General features: G+C 39.2%; 1 pseudogene; it reads right to left on the minus strand.

Moving 5' to 3' along the window:
- Positions 1-2,747: 2,747 nt before the first annotated feature.
- LOC134968134 (5S ribosomal RNA) lies at positions 2,748-2,866 on the minus strand (annotated as a pseudogene).
- Between the last annotated feature and the right edge of the window lie 3,417 nt (positions 2,867-6,283).

The following is a 6,283-nucleotide window of genomic DNA, read 5'->3' on the forward strand; positions in this document are numbered from 1 at the left end:
GGCTCTGCTTCTTAGGCTACTGGACACCATTAGCTCCAGAGGGTCAGAACGCAGGTATCACCCTCGCCGTTCGTCCCGGAGCCGCACCGCCGTCCTCCTCACAGAGCCGGAAGATAGAAGCCGGGTGAGTATGAGAAGATAGAAGACTTCAAAGGCGGCAGATTTCGGATTTTCTATGAGGTAACACGCAGCGGTAACGCTGCGCGCCATTGCTCCCAACACACACACACTGGCGGCACTGTATGGGTGCAGGGCGAAGGGGGGCGCCCTGGGTAGCAATTATTAACCCTCTGGGGACACTGGCATAGATATATACTGCGGAGGCAGTATATTGCAAAAACCCTCGCCAGTATAAAGATTTGAGCGGGATCGAAGCCTGCTGGTGAGGGGGCGGAGCTCGATTCCTCAGCACTAACCAGCGCCATTTTCTCCACAGCACGCTGCAGAGAAGCTGGCTCCCCGGACTCTCCCCTGCTGAACACAAGTACAGAGGGCAAAAAAGAGGGGGGGGGGCACATTTAATTGGCGCAGTGAGTATATTTATAAAAGTGCTGTACTGACTGGGATTTTATTCCAGTGTCCGGTGGCGCTGGGTGTGTGCTGGCATACTCTCTCTCTGTCTCTCCAAAGGGCCTTATTGGGGGACTGTCTCCATATATATATATATATACAGGTTGAGTATCCCTTATCCAAAACGCTTGGGACCAGAGGTACTTTGGATATCGGATTTTTCCGTATTTTGGAATAATTGCATACTATAATGAGTTATCAAGGTGATGGGGCCTAAGTCTAAGCACAGAATGCATTTATGTTTCATATACACCTTATACACACAGCCTGAAGGTAATTTTAGCCAATATTTTTAATAACTCTGTGCATTAAACAAAGTGTGTGTACATACACACAATTCATTTATGTTTCATATACACCTTATACACACAGCCTGAAGGTCATTTAATACAATATTTTTAATAACTTTGTGTATTAAACAAAGTTTGAGTACATTGAGCCACAGAAAACAAAGATTTCAATATCTCACTCTCACTCAAAAAAGTCCGTATTTCGGAATATTCCGTATTTCGGAATATTTGGATATGGGATACTCAACCTGTATATATATATGTAAAATAGAGAATGTGCAAGCGCCACAAGTGTTACAGATACACCCGACTAAAAAACACTCCCAATAATTTTGGGCGTCTGCCGTCCCTTAAGTATGCAGTAGTGGTGAGTTACTGTTGTAATTGTTTATGGAAAAAATGGTATAAGGGTACCGGCGACCACTGGTGTAAGAAAATGTTTCAAACCATGTATATAATAAAATAAAATATACAAATTTATTTGGTACAGATAAAATACAATTAGTATGAAGGTAAAAATGTAAAAATAGAGGGGGGAGGGGTTGTATTTTGTTAAAAACACACACGCAATGTTCTAAGACCAAGAATTTTTGCATAAAAATGATAGTAAAAATAATAATAATTAACTAATAATGTTCTAAAATTAGAATAAATAAGAATAAAGGAGAGTCTTAACTTTGTAGGTAGAGGGTCACAGAGGGAGAGCCCAACGCGTTTCGTCCTGATGACTTCTTCAAGGGGTACTGGTGTGCTGGGATCGGGTCTCTATATATACCCTCTATAATCAGGCTGTGATTGCTGATGTCACTTCCTGTTACAGGGCAGGTCAACGACCTTTCGTTAGGAATACATGTAAGATTGTGCCTTACTATGTGGGGGACAGTACACATCGAGTGAAATGTTCAGGTACATACACATTTTAAGTTAAAAATATAAAAATATACAGAGATCGTGTATTCAGACTGGAGTGCGGCACTTCCGCCACACTTCCGGTATCACCAAGTCTCTATTGCGCATGTGCTAGGTACACGTGTACCTCTAATCTCGGAGTGAGACGTTTCCGCCCCACTTCCGGTATCTGACTCATATGGAATGCGCATGTGTCGTAGAAAGTCTTTAACTACAGTTGTATTCTCCTCTTTCTCCCGGAACCGGAAGCCCGTTCACGTCTGATGCCAGTTGTGTTGTTGCCAAGGGGATCCTCCCGTGGACCGCATACTGACCCGCATGACGATGTCACTTATACCGGAAGTCGACGTGTTGCATAATGATTTCTTAGTCTAATTAGTTCAAAGTCCATGCCTCGTCCTGGCTTCTGTAGCGTTGTGGAATGCATAGTTCACTCTGATTGGCCAGTTCACAGATTCCATTGTTCTCCGGAATAAATATATATAGGATGTAAATAAAAACAGTTTCAGTCATCATTTAGTTATCATCATTTAGTTATCAGAGAATATGCAGAGAGCAACCTTATATTAATGTGCATATTTGTTTGTTTATAAACTCATAATATATCATTTACAGTAGGAAATTCACATTATTTTAATCGATTGCAGATAATAGACATGGTAATTCATTGATATGAAAAAGTGCTTGTGCTAAGGTGGTATGTGTGATAAAAATATTAAAATTTATTTTTCGCGTGAGTTATTAAAGTGATCGCGTTACTATATATCAGTATACAATAAGTTCGTTGAGTGCCAGTGCCATATAGAATTACAGTGATTCTATCAATTCTATATACGATACTCAAATTACGACGTGTGTGATATGCTAGTATTCTAATATTACAGTGGAATAAAAATATATTAAAAATATGCTGTGAGCAATATTTGTGTGGGTGTCTTAATTTACATATGGTAAATACCTTGCTTCCCTTTCGCTCTTCTTATACAGTACCGGATCTTCCCAGGTAGTCACCTCCCCTGGTACTGGTCCGGCCCAACACTGTTTTGCTTCCAAGATCGGACGAGGTTGGGCTTTTCCAGTGTGGAATGACTGTATTCATCCAGCAGGAAAACCCAAATTGCCATATGTTTAATTAAAATATATCTTTTATTAGTGATGTGCTAATTAACAGTGATATAATCTATTTACAGTGTTGTGATTAAAAATAATAAAAGAAGAAATATATAGGGGACCTTCACAGAAATGGTGCAATCTCATAATTCTCGTTAAGTCCCAATGGATGCATGGTTCTCAGGTGGAAAATCCAAAACATTTCTCTTTGGGAAAGCTTGGTGGCTAAATCTCCACCCCTTTCTCCTAATTTCACCACCTCTATTGCTTTGAAGGTGAGTTCATCCGGGTTTGAGCTGTGTTCTGCCATAAAATGTCTCGGTATGGTATGACTGTCCACTTTATTTTTGATGTTCCGTATATGCTCCTGGATCCTTAATTTCAAAGTTCTTTTGGTTTTGCCAACGTATTTCTTGCCGCAAGTACACTCCAGAAGGTAGATGACTGACGAGCTGTTACAATTAATAAAGTCCTTGATCTTATACTCTTTGTTATTGCCGACATCACTGAATGTTCTTCTATTGGGATGAAGATATCTGCAGATGTTGCACCTGCCACATTTGTAAGATCCGACGCACTTGGGCATTGAGCCGTTATCTGCCATTGATGGTTTAAGCATGCTTGGTGCCAGAATGTCCTTTAGATAACTAGATTTCTTATAGAGAATATCCGGGTGTGGAGGTAGTATCTCTTTAAGAATTGGGTCCATTAGTAGGATTTTCCAATGGTCATTGAGAGATTTCTTGATCACATTCTCATGTCTATTGTAGGTGGTAATGAAGGAGACTCTTTCCCCCTTCTGGTCTTTCACTCTATATTCAAGCAGATTATCTCTTTCCAATGCATTGGTCCTCGTGATTGCTTCTTGGATAACAGTTGCCGGATATTCTTTCTCCTCAAATCTGGACTTAAATATTCCCATTTGTTCTTCACAGTCTTTTAATTCACTGCAATTTCTCCTGATTCTATGGAATTGTGAATATGGATTATTTTTTTTCCATTTCTTCAAATGATTGCTCCGGTAATGCAAGTAACTATTCTGGTCGACTTTCTTTATATAATTCGTGGTAGTGACTCTTCCTTCTTTTCCCATTAGTATCAGGTCAAGGAACTCAATGCTGCTGGTGTTGATAGAGGAGGTGAAGGTTAGATTTCGGTCGTTCTGACTTAAAAAGCTAAAAAATTGATTAAAAAGATCCGTAGACCCATCCCAGATAATTAAAATGTCATCAATGTACCTCCTATAAAAGATTATGTGCTCCTTAAAGCGGTGTTGACCATATATAAAAAAATTCTCCCAGTCCCCCATAAAAAGATTTGCAAAGCTGGGTGCAAATGTAATTCCCATTGCTGTGCCACAGCTTTGGAGGTAGAAACAGTCCAAAAATTTAAAATAATTATGACTTAAAATGTACTGGGGTTGGAGCGCATTAAAAACTGGTACTCATCCTTAGTAATTATTTCAGTTCTGAAATATATAGTAAGGATAGTAAATCCTACCGTACTTTACCAAGTGACCCAAAAGATATGTTCGTGGAAGAACTCAGGAATTTACTTCTAAAAGGCCTCAGAACTGAAATAATTACTAAGGATGAGTACCAGTTTTTAATGCGCTCCAACCCCGTCACCCCCGTATTTTATTTCTTACCTAAGATCCATAAATCACTTGTTAATCCACCAGGACGTCCGATAGTAGCGGGTATCGATTCCCTTACATCAGGATTGTCGGAATATGTCGATATATTTTTGAGCAAGTATGTGAAAGAACTGCCATCATATCTAAAAGACACTACCGCAGTACTCAATTTAATGAAGGATGTTGAATGGAAGGAGAATTACCACTGGGTAACGATCGATGTACAATCGTTATATACGTGTATTGAACATTCCAAAGGTATTGAAGCATGTAAGAAGTTCCTGGAAAAAGACTCATCAATTTCACCCCAACACAGAGAATTCCTATGTGACATCATGCAGTACATTTTAGGTCATAATTATTTTCAATTTTTGGACTGTTTCTACCTCCAAAGCTGTGGCACAGCAATGGGAACTACATTTGCACCCAGCTTTGCAAATCTTTTTATGGGGGACTGGGAGAATTTTTTTATATATGGTCAACACCGCTTTAAGGAGCACATAATCTTTTATAGGAGGTACATTGATGACATTTTAATTATCTGGGATGGGTCTACGGATCTTTTTAATCAATTTTTTAGCTTTTTAAGTCATAACGACCGAAATCTAACCTTCACCTCCTCTATCAACACCAGCAGCATTGAGTTCCTTGACCTGATACTAATGGGAAAAGAAGGAAGAGTCACTACCACGAATTATATAAAGAAAGTCGACCAGAATAGTTACTTGCATTACCGGAGTAATCATTTGAAGAAATGGAAAAAGAATATTCCATATTCACAATTCCATAGAATCAGGAGAAATTGCAGTGAATTAAAAGACTGTGAAGAACAAATGGGAATTTTTAAGTCCAGATTTGAGGAGAAAGAATATCCGGCAACTGTTATCCAAGAAGCAATCACGAGGACCAAGGCATTGGAAAGAGATAATCTGCTTGAATGTAGAGTGAAAGACCAGAAGGGGGAAAGAGTCTCCTTCATTACCACCTACAATAGACATGAGAACATGATCAAGAAATCTCTCAATGACCATTGGAAAATCCTACTAATGGACCCAATTCTTAAAGAGATACTACCTCCACACCCGGATATTCTCTATAAGAAATCTAGGAATCTAAAGGACATTCTGGCACCAAGCATGCTTAAACCATCAATGGCAGATAACGGCTCAATGCCCAAGTGCGTCGGATCTTACAAATGTGGCAGTTGCAACATCTGCAGATATCTTCATCCCAATAGAAGAACATTCAGTGATGTCGGCAATAACAAAGAGTATAAGATCAAGGACTTTATTAATTGTAACAGCTCGTCAGTCATCTACCTTCTGGAGTGTACTTGCGGCAAGAAATACGTTGGCAAAACCAAAAGAACTTTGAAATTAAGGATCCAGGAGCATATACGGAACATCAAAAATAAAGTGGACAGTCATACCATACCGAGACATTTTATGGCAGAACACAGCTCAAACCCGGATGAACTCACCTTCAAAGCAATAGAGGTGGTGAAATTAGGAGAAAGGGGTGGAGATTTAGCCACCAAGCTTTCCCAAAGAGAAATGTTTTGGATTTTCCACCTGAGAACCATGCATCCATTGGGACTTAACGAGAATTATGAGATTGCACCATTTCTGTGAAGGTCCCCTATATATTTCTTCTTTTATTATTTTTAATCACAACACTGTAAATAGATTATATCACTGTTAATTAGCACATCACTAATAAAAGATATATTTTAATTAAACATATGGCAATTTGGGTTTTCCTGCTGAAT

This window comes from Pseudophryne corroboree, chromosome 10 (assembly GCF_028390025.1).
Source record: "Pseudophryne corroboree isolate aPseCor3 chromosome 10, aPseCor3.hap2, whole genome shotgun sequence".
NCBI lineage: Eukaryota > Metazoa > Chordata > Amphibia > Anura > Myobatrachidae > Pseudophryne > Pseudophryne corroboree.